At 39.9% G+C, this 19,658-nt stretch overlaps 1 protein-coding gene across 4 annotated transcripts in view; it reads right to left on the bottom strand.

The window, feature by feature from the left end:
• CDKL5 (cyclin dependent kinase like 5) overlaps positions 1 to 19,658 on the bottom strand; it is a 213,767-nt gene that overhangs the window by 181,427 nt on the left and 12,682 nt on the right. The window contains exon 1 of one of the 4 annotated variants that reach the window (XM_039247369.1): positions 17,514 to 17,623. The exons of the other annotated variants lie outside the window; for them this stretch is intronic. The gene's annotated coding sequence lies outside the window, so the exon portion shown is untranslated. Of the gene's footprint in view, positions 1 to 17,513; positions 17,624 to 19,658 lie in introns of those variants that run through there. 4 annotated transcript variants of the gene reach the window in all.

Here is a 19,658-nt window from a genome sequence, read left to right as displayed (position 1 = left end):
TCGCTTAGGTCATGATCTCGCGGTTCGTGGGTTCGAGCCCCGCGTCGGGCTCTGTGCTGACTGCCAGCTCATATCCTGGAGCCTGTTTCAGAGTCTGTGTCTCCCTCTCTCTCTGACCCTCCCCTGCTCACGCTGTCTTTCTCTCTCTCTCCTAGAAATAAATAAAAATATTAAAAAATAAATAAATAAAAATAAAAATAATAATGAAAAATTAAAGGAAAATTCTGGAACTTGGTATTGAGTTCCTATGTATGAGACCATGTTATGCCCAATACTAATTGGTTCTAACAAGACACCAGAATAACTCTGTTATTCTAATAAAAGCCACAGTGTTTCATCTTAAATATAGTTGGGGTTCTTCTCCCAAGACTAATGTTGGCAAACAGGGCATCTCATTCTGTTTCACCACAGATTTCTTCTGTAATGTCCGGTATGGAGAAGATGTTTTTATGACCATGTGAAATGAAACTATCTTTACCAATTAGCTGCTTCTATAAACAAGGTTTCCAATGTACAAAATCCATCAATTTCTAAACATACATTAACTCGCATATAATCTTTCATATATGAAACACTGTCAGGTGTTCAAAATCAACTTAACTTGCCTACGGAATTTTGTTTCCAAAACTGTATAATTCCATGTATACAAAACTGAATTTAAATCTACAGACACTCAAATATTTAAACAGGAAAATGTACTGCTTCTAATGGGGGATTTGAGGGGATTTTGCTTTCTTCTTCACCTTCCCTAGAGTGTCTAAATTTCTTACAGTGAGTTTGTATCAATCAGGAGAAGAAGCTGTCCATTTTTAGAAAAAATGACCTTCCTCCATACCCTACTTCTTGTACCATGCAACATCTCCACCTTCTGCCTGCACTACTTCAGGAGGCACCACTATGCTCTTACCCAGCACCAGTTTCGATGCCTCAGCTTCTTCTCAGACCATTGCCTCTGTCTGGACACTTACGCAGCTGGCTATACAGGCCCAGCCACGTTATTTCTCAGCAGCAGTCTCCTTTCAATCCCCAAGATGACTCCTCCCTTTAATTTGCCTCACAGCTTCCAATATCTTTTTTTTTTAAGTTTACTTATTTATTGTGAGAGAGAGCAGGAAAGGGGCAGAGAGAGAGGGGAATGAGAGAATCCCAAGCAGGCTCCACACCACCAGTGCAGAGCCCAACGTGGGCTTGAACTTACAAAACTGTGAGATCATGAACTGGGCTGAAGTCAAGTGTCATACACTTAACCAACTGAGTCACCCAAATGAACCTCCAATATCATTTAGTTTTAATTCACCCTATAAAAGTGTGTCAGCTTACAGATGCTCAACATCACTAATCATCAGGGAAATGCAAATCAAAACCACAATGAGATATCAGTTGACACTAGTTAGAATGGCTAAAATAAAAATGAGAAAAAAATAACAAGTATTAGAAAGGATGAAGAGAAAAAGAAACCCTTGTACACTGTTGGTAGGAATGTAAATTGGCGCAGCCCCTGTGGAAAATAGTATAAAGTTTCCTCAAAAAATTAAAAATAGAAATAACCTATGATCCAAGAATTCTACTACTGGGTATTTACCCAAAGAAAATGAAAACAATTCTAAAGATATGCATCACTATGTTTATTGCAGCACTAGGCACAATAGCCAAGATATGGGAGCAACCTACATGTCCATCAAAAGGTAAATGGATAAGGAAAATGTTGTGATGTTGTGAGTGTACGTACGTACACACACACACACACACACACACACACACACACACCACTGGAATATTACACAGCCACAAAAAAGGATGAGATCATAACATTTGAAACAACATTGATGGACCAAGAGGGTATTATGCTAAGTGAAATTATTCAGACTGAGAAAGATAAATACCATTGAGTCCACTTATAAATGAAGCTAAAAGAAAAGAAAGAAAAGAATAAACAAAAAGCATAATCAGACCTATAAATACAGAAAACAAACTGATGGTTGCCAAAAGGGGGTGGGGAGGGCTTGGGCAAAATGGGGGAAGGAGAGAGGGAGATAACACGCTTTCCAGTTCTGGAATAAATATGTCACAAGAATAAAAACACAATGTAAGAAACACAGTCATTGATATTGTAATAGTGATAAACAGGACAGATGATAACTAAACTTGCTGTGAATATAGCATAACGTATAAACTTGTCAAATCACTAAACTGTACACATGAAACTAATGTAACATTGTGTGTCAACTAAAAAAAAAACATAATAAAAATCAAGTAACAGTTGTCATGAAGAAAAAATAAACAAATAGGGGTGCCTGGGTGCCTCAGTTGGTTAAGCATCCAACTTTGGCTCAGGTTATGATTTCATGGTCCGTGAGTTCAAGCCCCGCATCAGGCTTTGTGCTGACAGCTTAGAGCCTGGAGCCTGCTTAAGGTTCTATATCTCCCTCTATCTCTGCTCCTCCCCTGCTTATGCTCTGCCTCTGTTTCAAAAATAAACAAACATTAAAAAAAGAAAGAAAAGAAACAAATAAATAAATAAATAAAAGTCTATCAGCCTACTCTCCCTAAAGTAAGCTCCCAGGATATCCCTTAACTCACACTCTAGTATTCAAGGTCCCTGCTATAACCCAGCCTTCTTGTTCTCATCTACTACCTTTCTTAAACCTTAATCGCCAACCAAAAGGCAATTGACTATTCTTTGACCAATCAAGGGTAGACCAGTGGTTCTCAGACTTTAGTACATCACAGTCACTTGGACAGTTTGTTAAAACCCACATTTCTAGTATCACCTAACAGATTTCTAGCTCAGTAAGCCTGGCCATGATGCTGATGACATCAGTTCAGGGATCACACTCCAAGAACCACTTGGTATAAATTATAGATGGCTCCCACAACAGTTCAACTTAGGATTTTTCAACTTTACAAAGGCAATCCAAATTCAGTAAAAATCATACTTTGAATTTTGAACTTCTCCCGGGCTAGCAATATGTGGTATGACTCTCTCATAATACTAGGCAGCTACAGCAAGCCATAGCTCCCAATCACCCATGCGCTCACAAGGGTCAACAAACTGATACAATCATTCTGTTTTCGACTTGCAGTACAATATTAATGAATTACATGAGATATTCAACACTTTATTATAAAATAGGTTTTGTGTTTGATGACTTTACCCTACTGTAGGTTAATATAAGTGTTTTGAGCACATTTAAGGTACGGTAAGTTAAGCTATGATGTTCAGTAGGTTAGGTATTAAATGCATTTCCAACTTAAAATATTTTCAACTTAGAATGGGTTTATCGGGGGGTACCTGGGTGGCTCAGCTGGTTAAGCGTCCAACTCTTGGTTTTGGCTCAGGTCATGATCTCATAGTTTGTGAGTCTGAGCCCTGCTTTGGGACTCTGTGCTAGCAAGGCAGAACCTGCTTAGGATTCTCTCTCCCTTTCTCTCTGCCCCTCCCCTGCTCACACTGTGTCTCTCTCTCTCAAAATAAATAGACTTTATAAATATTTTTTAATAAAATAAAATAAAAATAATAGGTTTTTACCCCTTTGTAAGTCAAAGAACTGTAAATTTTCCTGCTCCATGACTCCATCAAGCAATTCCCTTTCCCTGGCATGCAAAACACCACTGCAAATTTCAAGAATGACCTCATACACCAATCCCTCCACCCCCCCAAGCCAAACATGGTACCTTCCTCTCTCTGCAACCCAAGTAAGATGTGATATGTTGTGATATGGAGGTCCCACAGCAGTTTATTTGTAACTCTAATGACAATATATTTGGTCTGGTATCATTATGTGTGTCTCCTATATTCATTAGACTAGGATTGTGAGGTTAAGAAACTTATCCTTATGGGTCTTTGGACATGGAGATGTCTAGGACAGAACCTTGCAAGTATCAAAAACTCAGTCTGAAACTTCCTGAATTGAACTAGGAGCATTTCAAAAGGATCTTTTTCTTTATTCAACTACAGACTTCACACTGTAGGCCCTCAAATAGTAGCTAGTCATATCACTGCCATGCAAAGTACACTAGTTTCCAAGGCAGATAGCAACAGGAAAACAGCACTCACAACAATTTACAAAGGCACAAGAACCAGTTTCTTCAAAGAACTATGTATCGTGAAAGTCAATCAAGACTGTAAGCAAAGGAAGACAGAATGCTTAGTTTTTGCACTCTTTCAGGGCCATCTGAACAATATGAAAGAGCTGTATTATTTTCAGATTTATTTGGAATTGACCTCAAGGGTTCATGACATGCAGTGATTAATGACTTAACTCACACAGCTTGGGGGAAATAGAACACTTAAAACAGTAAATATACCTAGATGACAAACTTTAATCTTTTGTGAGGTATCAAAAGAAAGAAACATAAACTGGTATAGCTATTTTAGAAGTTGTTTGATATTATGTACATATGCTATGGCTTAGCAATTTTCCTCCTAGGTGTGTACCCAAGAGAAATGAAAGCATCTGCCCACAAAAAGATGTACATAGTAGTTTATTTGCATTAGCCAAAATCAAGAAACCACCTAAGTATCCATTAACAAGAGAATGGATAAACTGTGTTTTACCATGAAATTGAGTTTTCCATAAAATGGGAAAAAACAGATTCAGGAAACTATGGCTGCAATCATTGCAAACCACATTCACTGAGAAATCCATGGGAGTGAATAGTTCACATAAATATATCTATCATGTCCAATTATATCTTCCCTGAGATGAAGAGTCATAAGCTCTACCACTGAGCTAGCCAGGCCCCTCATATCTTCCCTGAGTAATGACATATAGTACTGCAAATATCAAATTGAGAAACGTGGAAATTTTCATTGTAGTACATCCCATCAAACCATAGTCTTCTAACAGAAAGGTCACCTGCTGAATGCCACTTGATAAGTGGTAAGAACCTAGGTAACAATTCTTAAATTTCCAATGTGATTTAATTTCTTTTAAAAATCCTCTAAATCCTAGGGCACCTAGGTGGGTCTATAGGTTAAACATCTGCCTTAAGGTCAGGTCATGATCTTAAGGTTCATGAGGTGGAGCCCCGCATCAGGCTGTCTACTGTCAGCAAGGAGCCTGCTTTGGATCCTCTGTCTCCCTCTCTCTCTGTTCTTCCTCCCCCCCTCTCAAAAATAAACATTTTTTAAAAATCCTCCAAATCCTCAAAAAATTAAAAATAGAGCTACTATACAATCCAGTAATCTAGCTTCTGTGTTTTTATCCAAAGGAAGCAAAATTAGTACCTTGAAGAGATATCTACACTCCATGTTCACTAAAGCATTCCTTAAATAGCCAAGATATGGAAACGACCTAAACGTCTATCAATAGATGAATGGATAAAGAAAATGTGGTACGGCTCCTTAGTTAAGGAGCCTCACATCAGGCTCCGTGCTGACAGTGCAGAGCCTCCTTGGGATTCTCTCTTTTCCTCTCTCTGCCCTCCTCTGCCCACACGCTTGTTCTCTCTCAAGAATAAAATTTTTTGGGGTGCGCCTGAGTGGCTCAGTCAGTTCAGCATCCAACTTCAGCTCAGGTCATGATCTCGCTCATGGATTCAAGCCCCATGTCAGGGTCTGTGCTATTGGCTCAGAGCCTGAAGCCTGCCTTAGATTCTATGTCTCCTTCTCTCTCTGCCCCTCCCCTGCTCACGCTATCTCTTTCTCTCTCTCTCTTTCAAAATAAACAAACATTAAAAAAGTAAAACCAAAAAAAGAATTTTTTTAATGTGGTATAATGTACAATGGAATACTATTCAGCTATTTAAAAGAGCGAGGAAGAGCACCTGGGTAGCTCAGTTGACCTGAAGTGTCGGTCAGGATCTTGTGGTTGGTGGGTTTGAGCCCCACATCAGGCTGCCTGGAGCCTGCTTTGGAGTCTACGTCTCCCTCGCTCTCTACCCCTCCTCCACTTGTGATCTGTCTTTCAAAAATAAACATTAAGAAATTTTTTTTAAATAAATAAAAGAGGGGAGGGCAAGAGGAAACTCTGCAGTTTGCAACAACCTGAATCAACATAGTGGGCATTATACTAAGTGAAATAAGCCAGAGAAAGACAATACTTTATGGTATCACTTATATGTGGAATCTTTAAAAAAAAAAAAAGTTAAGTTCGTAGAAACAGTATAACAGTGATTGCCAGGAGATAGGGAAAGGGAAAGATGTTGGTCCAACCATACAAAACTTTCAGTTATAAGATAAATAAGTTCTGGGGCGCCTGGGTGGCTTAGTCAGTTAAGCGTCCGACTTTCGCTTAGGTCATGATCTCGCGGTTCGTGGGTTCGAGCCCCGCGTCGGGCTCTGTGCTGACTGCCAGCTCAAGAGCCTGGAGCCTGTTTCAGAGTCTGTGACTCCCTCTCTCTCTGACCCTCCCCTGCTCACGCTGTCTCTCTCTCTCTCTCTCCTAGAAATAAAACATTTAAAAAAAAAGATAAATAAGTTCTTTTTTTTAACATTTTTTATTTATTTCTGAGAGAGAGAGAGAGAGAGAGAGACAGTGTGAGAAGGGGAGCATCATAGAGAGAGGGAGACACAGAATCCAAAACAGGCTTCAGGCTCTGAGCTAGCTGTCAGCACAGAGCCAGATGTGGGGCTCGAACCCGCAAACCGTGAGGTCATGACCTGAGCCGAAGTCGGCCCCCCAACTGACTGAGCCACTCAGGTGCCCCAAGAAAAATAAGTTCTGAAGATCCAGTGTACAGCATGGTTACTTTGGTTAATAATACTATATTGTATACGTGAAATTTGCTAAGAGAGATGTTAAGCATAGTCACCAAAACAAAACAAACAAATAAACCAAGGAACTATGAAGTGATGGATGTGTTAATTAACTTGATTAGGGTCATCATGTCACAATGCATACATATATCAAGTTATCACTTTGCACATTTTCAATATATACAATTATATTTGTCAATATACCTCAATAAAGTTGAAAGGAATAAAAATAAGCACTCTGCTTTAAAACAAAACCCCTCTTTAAAAAAGGAAACTAGCATACACTGAATAAAACCAACTAAGCTACTTCCTGTTATGAAAATACAGAGGCTCCTCCCGCCCCCCTTTATCCAAACTGTTTAACACTCCAGTTGTTTGCTTCTGGGTACCTACTACTTACTATCCCATGCCCTGAGGCAAAACCAAAGAAACACAGAAGAAAACAAAGAAAAGACAAGTTCCCTGACATCCTTGAAGAAATACATATGATAGCAATGCCAGCAAGTTAAGTGACTAAAGCCTCTACAACTCCCCCAGTATAATTGTGGAACCACACTCTACAAGTATAATCATAAACATTCTGTAATGATGAAGATATTCTAGATCTACACTGTCCGATACAATAGCCACTAATCAAACAACTGGGTACTTGAATTGTGGCTAGTGCGATGAAGAACTGAATCTTCATTTTATTTCATTAACCTTAAATTTAATCAATTTAATGTCTAATTAAAGCTTAAATTTAAGTACCCACATGTGGCTATAAGCTACCATATTTGACAGTACAATTCCACACATACTTCTATCATAATACTTACCACTGATATACTGTACAGTTCCTCGATTATAAGGTTCTACTAGTTGTAAGCACCATCAATTTAAAAGCTCTTGAAAGGGGAATAAAAAACTACATTAAACATACATGGCTAGCTTACGACTCATCTGGATTTCAGAAATGCTAAAGCCTGGGAGGAAAACGCACATTAGAACAAAGGAGATCCAGGAGCTGTTGTTTTCTAGGCCTCTTCCCCCTGGAAGTGAGCAGCCTGTGGAAAATGACTCCAAAATACATTCATGCTACAACAGCACCCAGCACAAAGAAGTGTTCAATAAACATTGTTTCAAAAAAGTGCCAGATGAATTCTCTCTTTCCCGCTGGTATTCTTACGGCAAGGACTAATCTGTAATAATTGTTTTCCACACCTAGATAGATAAAACCTGCACTCAGTATTTGGTTTTTGTTTTTTTGGGTTTTTTGGCATGACTTGATGAAAGTGGTAAGAATGGTGTGGCTACAAATAACATTTTGAAGACAGAAGCAGCAGAACTTGCTGACCAGGCTGGAATTAAAGGCAGAACTCTAGTACCATGAACGGGAGTCTGAAAGAGGCACTGAGTTTGGGGAAAGAAGCTGAATTTAAAAGATTATGTGGTACCTACTACTTATAAAACTGTATACTGGATACTTTTAGAACTACAAAGATGCAACTTGCTCTCAGAAGCTACAGTCCAGTAGAGGGTATGTACATACATAACTATAGTGGGGAGAGAGAGGAGAAATGCTATAAGAGGAACAATGATGAAATGGTGTGAATGTGTAGAACAGAGAAAAGCCTCTTTCCAGAAGGTCAGGGTTATAGTTAAAACAATAAAACACGACACCAAGGGCAGAAAGAGGAATGTGGCCAAAGGCAGAATGCTAAAGCAAAGATTCTGCAGGGGAAGAAGGCTAGAAACAGGAGTAAGAAGACTGGGAGTGTGTGACAGAAAAAAGCAAGAAGAGTTTGAAGGACATCCAGACTACCATCCAAATGCCATAAAGCAATAAATACATGCTGAAAAGCTCTAACTGGTGTTAGCATTCACAGCCCAGTTCAGGTACTATCTACCATGATTACTGCACAAATTCCTCCAGGCTCTAATTACTCTTTCCTCTCCACATAGTCCCACTGTACTATTAAAATACATGTCCACAGACAAGAACCAGTATTATGTTTTAATTTTTTTTAATGTTTATTTTTGAGAGACAGAGACAGATCGCGAGCGGGACAGGAGCAGAGAGGGAGACACAGGATCCAAAGCAGGCTCCAGGCTCCAAGCCGTCAGCAAAGAGCCCGACGTAGGGCTCCAATTCATGAGCCACAAGATCATAACACTTAATTGACTGAGCCACCCAGGTGCCCCAAGAACCATATTATCAAATCCAGTGCCTTTGTAGACATAGTACAGTACCTTGCATGTATGAATATACTCAGTTGAGTATAATTATACTAAAATATTTTCTAAACTAAATGTATAGATACTAATGGCTTATTTTCTTATGGCACATCAACAAAAACTGTACTCTCAGCAAGATTGGGTTGTACCATCTGTTTAAATGGCCAGAACTTCTCCATTCAATTTTTGGGCACCAACTATGGATCAGACATGGTATACAAAAGTTCCTTAAAGGAAGAGCCAAACAGGTGAATTAAGTACACATGAGAAATGCAAAAAAGTATATGCAAGGTGTTTTACATGCCCAGAAGAGATAGAAACTATCTATGTCCAGGAGAAAAGTGAAACTCTACTTGAGGAAAAGGCTACACAGTGATCTTATTTGTACAGAGTACCTTATTCTCTCCAGGTACTCTGAATAATTCAGCTATCTTTGTTATACTGTTCAAAAAAAATGTGTCATTCATGGAAAATGGATGTTTAGGAAAGGATAAATGTATTACAAAAGTCCATTTGCACTGTGGCACTCAAGCCATATTGGCCTCTGGCATTTCTCTTAATAGACCTAGCAGTTACCAAACCCCATTACTTCTGTGAAACAGACTGACTAATGCCAACCATACAAATGTTTCTGGCTAATCGATAACTGTTTAGTTCAACTTCATACTTCTGCTCCCTTAAATGGAGCTGCTGCATGCTTAGCATTCAAAAGTCAGTTGCAGTTCTTTCCCAAAACGACGTCAACTCCTCTTCTAATAGCCATCGCATGGTTTTCAACCAACTAGTATATAAACCAATTAAAAGAAAGTTGCAGTTTCTGTGAAAATTAGGTTGTATGCTTTCGTAAGATGTCATAAAGGTAATGCGTCACTTTAAAAATGTGACTGGGGGCGCCTGGGGGCTTAGTCGGTTAAGTGTCTGACTCCTGATTTTGGCTTTGGTCATGATCTCAGTATCATGAGATTTAGCCCCACATTGGGCTCATTGTTGGGCATGGAGACTGCTTAGGATTCTCTCTCACCCTCCCCCTCTGCCACGACCCCACTTGCACATGCACACTCTCACTCGCTCTCTCTCAAAATAAATAAATAAACTTTTTAAAAAATATGACTGTCAGGGTACCTGGCTGGCTTGATCTCAGGGTCGGGAGTTAGAGCCCCACACTGGGGACACAGTTTACTTTGAAAAAAAAGTGACTGTCAAATTGGATATGAGTTAGATAATGTTTAAAAAAAGAGGGAAAAGCTATTAAAATCTACAATTCTGCACTAGATGGTTTTGTAAGTTGTCTAAATTACTGCTCCACTTTCAAGAAATCAAAACTGGACCCACTACAGAGACAGGATGGCCTTAGGAGTATGGTTCATACAAGACAGAGGACACTGGTGGCACCTGGCTGGCTCAGTCAGAAGAGCATTCAATTCCTGGGGCGCCTGGGTGGCTTAGTCGGTTAAGCGTCCGACTTTCGCTTAGGTCATGATCTCGCGGTTTGTGGGTTCGAGCCCCGTGTCGGGCTCTGTGCTGACTGCCAGCTCAGAGCCTGGAGCCTGTTTCAGAGTCTGTCACTCCCTCTCTCTCTGACCCTCCCCTGCTCACGCTGTCTCTCTCTCTCTCTCTTAGAAATAAATAAAACATTTTTAAAAAATTTTATTTTTTTTAAAAGAAGAGCATTCAATTCCTGATCTCGGGGTTGTCAGTTTGAGCCCCACGTTGGGTGTAGAGATTACTTAAATATAAAAATTCTTTAAAAAAAAAAAAAAAGACAACAGGCAAGATTAGACAATGCAGGTTCATGATTACCAAATAAACCATACAAATCACAATGGCTGTAAATGTTCAAAGAAAAGTGTACTCGTTTTAGACTGGAAAGGTTATGTTTTACATAGTAAAGTGGATTTGAACTAGGTCTGGGAAGATGTATGGGGTTACAGTTAAGTTGTATGAGCCAATAGAAGAGAGCACATTCCAGCAAAATTTGGTTGAAAACACTTAAGGATTATTATAAATAATGATGATGATGATATTATAGAATTTGCAAAGTGCTTTCATGTTTACGTTTCATTGACTATCACAACACCCAGTGAATTAATTAATAACCCAGAGATTTACACATCTGAAAGGAGATAGAAAAAGGATATCTGGTCAAAACCACATTGTAAGGGGTGCTTGGGTGCCTCAGTTAGTTAAGTATCTGACTCTTGATTTTGGCTCAGGTCATCTCAGTTGCCTGAGAACAAGCTCCACGTCAGGACCCGTGCTGACAGCAGAGACTGGGATTCTTTCTCCCTCTTTCTGCCCATCCCCAGTTCATGCTCTCTTTCAAATTAAATAAAGTTTTTTTTTTATTTTAATGTTTATTCATTTTTAAGAGAGAGACATTTTTAAGCGAGAGAGAGAGCATGTGCATGAGCAGAGCAGGAGCAGAGAAACACAGAATCCAAAGGCTACAGGCTCCGAGCTGTCAGCACAGAGCCTGACATAGCTGGAACTCACAAGACGTGAGATCATAACCTGAGCTGAAGTGGACGTTTAACCAACTGAGCCACCCAGGCACCCCCAAATAAATAAACATTTTTAAAAAAGAAAGAGCAATGGATCTTACATTTGGCAGCATTTGCTTATTTCATGTTAAAAGGAAAGAATGTTAAAAGGAAAGAAATGAGTGAACCCTACAAAGGAGAATTTTTTTTAAGTGTTTAACATGTAAAGAAAATGTACAAAGAAAAATACAAATGGCCAATAAGTAAATGTTCAATCTTAGAAGTAATTTTTTTTTAATCCAACAAAAACCAATAAGGAGAAACTATTTGACCACGCTGGCCAAAACAGTAAACATTTTTAACTGGCAACCTTTCCTTAGGTGAATTATCAGTGTTTGCTTCACAACTTTCACAGGTATGACACAATCTTGTCAGTATCACCTATCACCACCCTCAGTGATTCTCACAGGAAATCTAAGACTAGTGTCCTAAGAACATGATCAAAGATATGTGCAAGGATTCACTTTAAAAGACATTCTTGGTGGCTCAGTCAGTTAAGCATCTGACTCTTGATTTCAGCTCAGGTCATGATCTCATGGTTAGTGAGTTCAAGCCGCACATCGGACTCCGCACTAACAATGAAGAGCCTACTTGGGGTTCTCTCTCTCCCTCTCTCTCTCTCTGCTCCTCCCCCATTGCTCGCTCTTGCTCTCACTCTCTCTCAAAATAAATAAATAAGCCTAAAAATTTTTTTCAAAAATAAAAGACATTCTTTGCAAATAAATAAGTAAAATTTAAAAAATAATAAAAGAGATTCTTTGCCATGATGTCTACAACAGAGGAAAAAAGGAGAAACTACATGAGGTAGAGTACTGAAGTTCTGCTTCATAACGGCTAACAAACACGTTTACTTTTCCTTCTACACTAAAACCCACTGAAATAAGGGAAAAAGACAAAAAATAAACAAAAAATAAAACAAAACAAAACAAAAACACCAGAGCAGCCCTGGCCTGGGGAATGCAGGAAGTGCCCCTAGCAGGCAAATCAGTGAGGAATCCTAAGGAGCTACGAGGCAGCAGGTTATGATTGAACAGGTGGCATGGGGCGGTGGGGGGGGGGGACCTGGCTGACTCAGCTGCAGAGCATGCTGAGGATGCTCAGGATAGTGAGTTCACGCCCCACACTGGGTATGGAGCCTACTTTAAAAAAATTTTTGTTTGAATGGGTGGCAGAGCCCAGTAGAGCTCAAACACCCACATCTTCATGTAGGCCAATAAAAGATATCTCCCCCAAAAGATACATTTTTCCAGAAGAATCTTTGAAAGATAATAAAACTATAGGTAGTAAGGACTAAGAAAAGAAATGGCTTAGTAGTAACGACATAATAAAAAAGCTGTAAAAACCTTTATCCATACCCAATCCCTGCCTTCTTTCTGCAGGACTAATGCCTGCATTTACCCAGTCCTGGATCTCCAAAATTATAACTCAGACAAAGACTATTCAATAACAGAGAAGTGGGGAAAGGTGCCAATTAACTGTAGCTTCCATGAAGAATAGGGAGTCCCACCACCCACAGAGGTAGCAACTCTACAGAAAAACACTGCATTTCAGGCAAAGGAGAGAGCACAAGCAAGACAGCACATTTGAAACAGAATTTTATGGGGAGCTCTCCTTGTCAGAGAATAGTGTTTGAGGCTGACAGGGAAAGGATGTGAGGCTGTAGAGGTAGGTTGGCAGAGAACATACCAAAGAGAGCCTAACACACCATATAAGGCAATTCAGCCTATCCTTTCTCCTTCTGTCAGCTAGAGAGCACAGTTGCAGGCTCTCAAGCAGATCAGTGATATGATCACAATCACATTTTGTATCATACTAGCAACTCTAGATAACGTATCTGGAGTCTGACAAGACCCAAGCTAATCACCTTAGGAGACTAAGTGGACGATAGAACCAGTAAGAGATTTTTTTCTTCAATTAAGGAGGACAAGTTCAAGGAAAGGCTGCTGTACTTCACATTAGAAGTGCTCAGTACAAGGTACCTGTAAGAATGCTCAAGTGTAGATTTCCAGAAGGTCATTAAGAATGAGTCTGAAGCTTGTAGAGAAAAATGGGGGAGGAAATTAGAAAAATATCTGCATCTAAAAAAGAAAGAAAAACATCTGCATATAAGTAGAAATGAAACTCTGGATGTAATTGAGACAATGACCTATGATTACACTTGGCCAAGACGTCAAACCCAGGTAAGAGCAGTATGTAAGGAGTAAGTGGATTGGGACAAGAAAACAGAGGCTGTAGACAAAGAGAAAACAGACACCAAGGGAATACACTGCTTCAAGGAGATAGTGATTAACGGTGTCAGGTGCAAAAGAAATGTCAAGTAAAATTAGAACTGAATGAATCTACTAAATGGAGCACACGAGACCACAACTGATCTCAGCAAAAACAGTTTAAATAGTGTGAGAGTGAGAAGTCAGAGAGCAAGAGTTGAAGTTTAAGAAGTGAATGAGAAATGGATAGATTACATACAGACCGCCCTCTCAGAAGTTTGGAGAAGGAGAGGAGAAAGGTAGGTAGGTAGGTAGGTAGGAGAGGAATGGACAAGTGGTTTAGGGAGGGTTTTCGAAGATGAGAACCTTAGGAATAAGATCAGAATAAAACAAAGAAGTCAAAATGCAAGACTAAGGATGTAACAAGGTTACTCAACTTCAGCACTACCAATAACATTTTAGAACAGATCAATTCTGTGCTGGGGGGGGCGGGGAGGGGTTGTGCTGTGCACTGTAAGATGTTTAGCAGCATCCCTGGCCTCTGCCCACCAGATCTAGGAGCATACATACCATCATCCCCAACCCAAGTTGTGACAACCAAAAATGTCTTCAGACACTGCAAAATATCCCCTGTGGGGCAAAATGCCCACGGTTGAGAGTTACAGGGATAAAGGATGAGGAGGAAGAGGGGGAATAACTGATGGAAAAACACTGCAAAAGCAGCAGCACTGAAGTAAAGGGCATCAGGCAAGGAACTGGCCTGGAAGAACAGAAGCACCTCATCTTCTGAGACAGGAGGAAAACAACAGCTCTGGAGAGAGAAGGACTGAGAAATTTGTAGATGGAGCTAGAAGCTGCAGAAAATCTGCCAAATGGCCCTCAATATTCTCAGTGGAATGGAGGCAAGGCTACGTGCTGAGTAGGAGAGGAGATGATTTGGTGGCAGGCTTGAGAACAGTGGCCAGAGTTTTTTTTTTTTTTAATGTTCATTTATTTTTGAGAGAAAGAACATGTGCATGCACACAGGCAAGGGAGCGGCAGAGAGGGAGGAAGACAGGCTCCAAAGTGGGGCTCTGTGCTGACAGTGGAAAGGCCGATGTGGGGCTCAAACTTATGAACCATGAGATCATGACACAATCATAACATAAGCAGAAAGAAGTTGGACGCTTAAGCAACTGAGCCAAACAGGAGCCCCAGTGGCCAGAGTATGTAACAATTAACAGGGACTGGTAGCTGGCAGGTCACAACAGAGAAGACCAAATCAGGTTGGAAAATACCAGACTCCGTTCTCTAACTGAGACTGTTAAAATGTACTTCCTCACAAAAATCACCCACTACATACTGACTACAATCCCAAAGAGCTCACAAGTCTATGCGAATTTCAACTACCTCATGATACGAACAGACTCCTAAGGATTACCTGGGAAACACATTTTTTTAAAATAACATGCATAGTTCCTATCAGAGAATCTGAACTGTGTTCTACACAACCAATGATAAATGCACTTTTGGTGAATAATCTATTCAACTTAGAGGATGCCTGTGGTTGCAACTACTTCCTAGTTCTTTCTTAAATGGATGAACCCTAGTTCTTTCTTAAATGGATGAACTATTTCCTGACCAACAGAGAGACCAAAATAGAAAGGAGTGGCTGCAAAACAAGAGCTTATTAAATGAGATTCTTCCTTAACATAAGAGAAAGACCTTTCTCTTCCTTGTCATAAGACAAAGACCTACTCACTCCTGCTGTCTAAACCAATGGCTACAAACTCAAATGATTATGGGACCAGGAAACCAGAGATGAACCAGCCTAAAATCTGCGCATGGGAAAGAAGCTGGAAGTGAACCACCAGCATAAAGCCAAGGGATACAAAGGGCTATCCTTGAATGTATAAGAAAAAAGAGGGGTGCCTGGGTGGCTCAGTCAGTTAAGCAGCTGACTTCAGCTCAGGTCATGATCTCACAGTTCATGAGTCTGAGCCCTGCATTGGGCTCTCTGCTGTCAGCACAGAACCTGCTTCAGATCTTCTGTCCCCCTCTTTCTCTGCCCTTTCCCCATGCATTCCCTCTTCCACTGTCAAAAATAAATAAATATATTTTTTTAAATGTTTAAAGAAAGAAAAAACTATACACAGAAGCCCAGGGCTGTGTGTTGTAGGAATGACCAAAGCAAAAAGGGAAAACCTGTCTCTGCTCCACCACAGATAAGGAGTCCAATTCACACCACTCTCTGGATTTCAGAAATCCCATCCCAAAGGGTCCCATCAGAGACAAGCGCAAAACCACTCAAAAGCAGCATTCCACAAGCCAGGCACAAGCAAATAATTCCCAAATTGTCAAATGTAGCAAACTCCAACAAGCAAAATTTAGAGGGAGAGCGGGCAAACAAATCAGAGAACTCACTCCTCAAGAACTACAACTAATAATCCAAAGGAGACAAACATAATTATATGTTTAAATGTTCAAAGAAATGACAAGAAAATGCCCTTAGAAGATCTAAAAGTAGATTTGTACAAACACAGATTTTTACATTTAAAAAAATAGCCAAGTGTTTTTAGTGAAAATTCTCAAGTAATAGTTTAACCAAATGATTAAACACAGCTAAAGAGAAATTAGTCAGTTGTAAGATGGCTGTCAGGAAATCACCCAGAAATTTAATAAAGGAAAACATTAAATAAAATTTAAGCAACAGAGAGGATCCAATGAAAAGATACAACACATTATCTAAATAGTTCTAGAAATGGAAAATGGGAAGCAAGATTTTAAAAGCTAAAGGCTAAGGATTTTTTTTTTTTAATAACTGAAGGCATAAGGAGTCTTCAGACTGATGGAGTATGCCAAATAAAAGCCAAATAAAAACAATTTCTCACGTAGAAATATCACCAAAAAACTGCAGACCAAAAACAAAGAGCAAAATCTTAAAGGTACCCCAAGGGAAAAGATAATTACCTACAAAGAAATTATACCTGAACTGACTAAAGACTTCTCATTAACAAGACTTGTCAAAACACAAGAGAATAATATCAAAGTGCTGAGGGAAAATAACTATCAACATAAATTCTGTACCCAGCTCAACAATCATTCAAGAGAAAAAATGAAGTTAAGACTTTCAGAAATACAAAGATCAAGTCTATTACTAACAGGCCTTTAATGAAAGAATTACGTAAGAACATTATTTATAAAAAGAAAAAAGGAAACTAAGCTCAAAATGAAGAAATGGGGTGAATGAAGAATGGTAAAAGAAAGAAATGTGGAAAACATGTTGATGAGTAAACATTCACTAGTTTTATATAGGCTTAAGGTGACTTAAGCAAAACTAAAGCATAAATAACTAACATGAAATAGGGGATGGGGGTTAAAAGGTAAGCCATTTTAAAATCTTTGCCTTACTCAGGAGGTTAGGGATAATAATTTAGACTTAGTTAAATGTGCATGTTAAAATTTTAAGGGTAACCAAACTTGTCTTCCACCCTAGAATAAAAAGCTGGAAGGAATATAGCTGCCCACCCTTACAATGAAAAAGGCCTGGACTAATTTCAAATTCATAACTTAAAAAAATTTTTTTTAATCTTTTATTTATTTCTGAGAGAGAGAGAGAGCGAGCATGAGCAGGGAGGGTCAGAGAGAGGGAGATACAGAATCTGAAGCAGGCTCCAGGCTCTGAGCTAAGCCCGACGCGGGGCTCGAACCCACGAACCGTGAGATCATGACCTGAGCCGAAGTCAGACACTTAACCGACAGAGCCACCCAGGCACCCCGATTCATAACTTTTAAAAACCCATCTTAGAACAACCAGTTGGCTCAAAATCTCAGGAGACAGGACCTTGAAGGAGACAACCTTGTGCTCACCTGGGGTAGACTGCCACCAGACACTGATAAGAGGAGTGCAGCTAGAAAAATTGGCAAGTTGATAAAAACCCGACGTGGCTTTGCTGAAGGGACAGTGTGAAGCCTCTGAGGGGGTCACAGAAATTAGGGAGACCCCAACCTTCTGCAGGATCTTCCTCCACCAACCCCACCAGGCACTCACAGGGAGGTAAGGGCACTGAGGATGCCCATTGTGATGCAGACCTGGGGGAAGGGAAGTGCAGCTGTGCCTCAGAAACAAGAAAACACCCAGGTCCCTCTCTCCCTATCTCCACTATGGAAGAAAATCCCTCATCAAGGCCAATAAGTGCTTCTACCCTTACAGCACTAGCAAAAACTCACTGCGGCTTGGGAAAGGGGTGAGTCCCCTACTCCTAGCAGAGGGGCAGGATCCCACACTGAGCCCACCACAATAGCTAAGTGGGGCAAGACTGTGGAACACTGATGCAGGCCTAAACCTGAGGTTTAACCAGAACAAAAGACACCTCACCATCACTCCCCTCCTCCAAGCCAGCCAACTTCCAGTGACCAACTTCTAGTAAACGGCAGAATATTACTTACTGGCAGAGGGACAGAAGAACAAGTGCATGTAAGGAGACCCTCCGTAAACCACAGTTCAAAAGAACACCTGAAACTCAAAATAAACCAACTCCCACCCTAATCATAAACTATCTCTACCAAGAATCTGAAGCCTGAGGTTCACTGAGGGTAACCGTAGCAACAATCAGACTCAAACCCAGCCCAAATCCTAACTAGACTAACTCAAATCTCTGCACCAAAGGCCTAGCACAGGAAAGATATGCCCATTTACACACATAAAAGTTATGTACCTCAGTCTCTACTGTTCTACAAAATAAATCAAGCTTGCAACAAGGAAAATAAATCACAAGGTGTAAGAAAAGGCAAAGAAAAACAACACTCAGAAAAGACAAAGAACATATCAGATCTACATAGAGAATTAGATTTTGGAAATATCTACAATGAAATTTAAAATATTACGGGTAACATGTTTAGAGCTCTAACCTAAAAAGAGAACAACATGCAAAATCAGGGGTAATTCAGCCCAGAGATGGAAACTGTAAGAAGAAAACAAAAGTGCTAAAAATAAAAAGTGCAGTTAAGAGAAATGAAGAGTTCCTTCAAGAGGCTGTTCACTAGCCTCAACTCAGCCAAGCAAAGAATCCATAAACTTGAAAATTAGTCAACAGAAATTACCCCAACCAAAACACTAAGAGAAAATAGAGTTGAAAAAACAGACAAAAACATTCAAGAGCTGTGGGAAAATACCAAAGTTTCTAAGATACTGATAAATGGAATCACAGACCATCAATTCACCTACACATGACAGCTACCTCACTATGCTTGCTTCTATATACAAGTCTCACTGTGTAAATGACTGTTCAAACCTAGGTCACAAGCCTGTATCCTAGCTGTAAAAGAGACTGAGGATGTGAGTTTTCTGAGCAGGTGGGACCCAGACTATGAGAAATTACCAAAATGTAGAGAAAGTATTTAAAAGTCTTTGATAGCACGCATTAAAAACAAAAACAGGGACACCTGGATGGCTCAGTCAGAAGAGCATGCATGTGACTCTTGATCTCAGGGTCATGAGTTCAAGTCCCTCATTGGCTCTACAGATTACTTAGAAATAAATAAGTAAATAAAGCTTTTTAAAGTTATGTTTTAAAAAAATAAAAACAAAAACAAAATTCTTCATATAACTAACCAGCTAATATTGTATAGTGAATTCTTTGATGAAGTCACTGCATCCCTAGAGGGCCTTTCTTCAAGGCAAATATTTTATCTCCCTACGGGAACACATTTATTTGTTTGTTTTTCTGTTTTTATTTATTTTTGGGAGAGAGAGCAAGCACACATGCAAGTGGGGGAGGCAGACAGGGGGACAGAGGATCTGAAGCAGCCTCTCCACCAGCAGAGAGCCTGATGCAGGACTCAAACTCACCAACTGTGAGATCACGACCTGAGCCAAAGTCACACACTTAACCCACTGAGTCACCAAGGCACCCCGCTATGGGAATACATTTAAAACCAGCCTCCCAGGGTTCCTGGCTGGCTTAGTCAGTAGTGGATGCCAGTCTTTTTTTTTTTTTTTTTTTTTTTTTTTTT

This window comes from Hyaena hyaena, unplaced genomic scaffold, assembly GCF_003009895.1.
Source record: "Hyaena hyaena isolate Hyena2069 unplaced genomic scaffold, ASM300989v1 scaffold_295, whole genome shotgun sequence".
NCBI classification, from domain to species: domain Eukaryota; kingdom Metazoa; phylum Chordata; class Mammalia; order Carnivora; family Hyaenidae; genus Hyaena; species Hyaena hyaena.
Note: the sequence above shows the minus strand (reverse complement) of the source record. Positions and strands in the feature narration are given on the sequence as shown.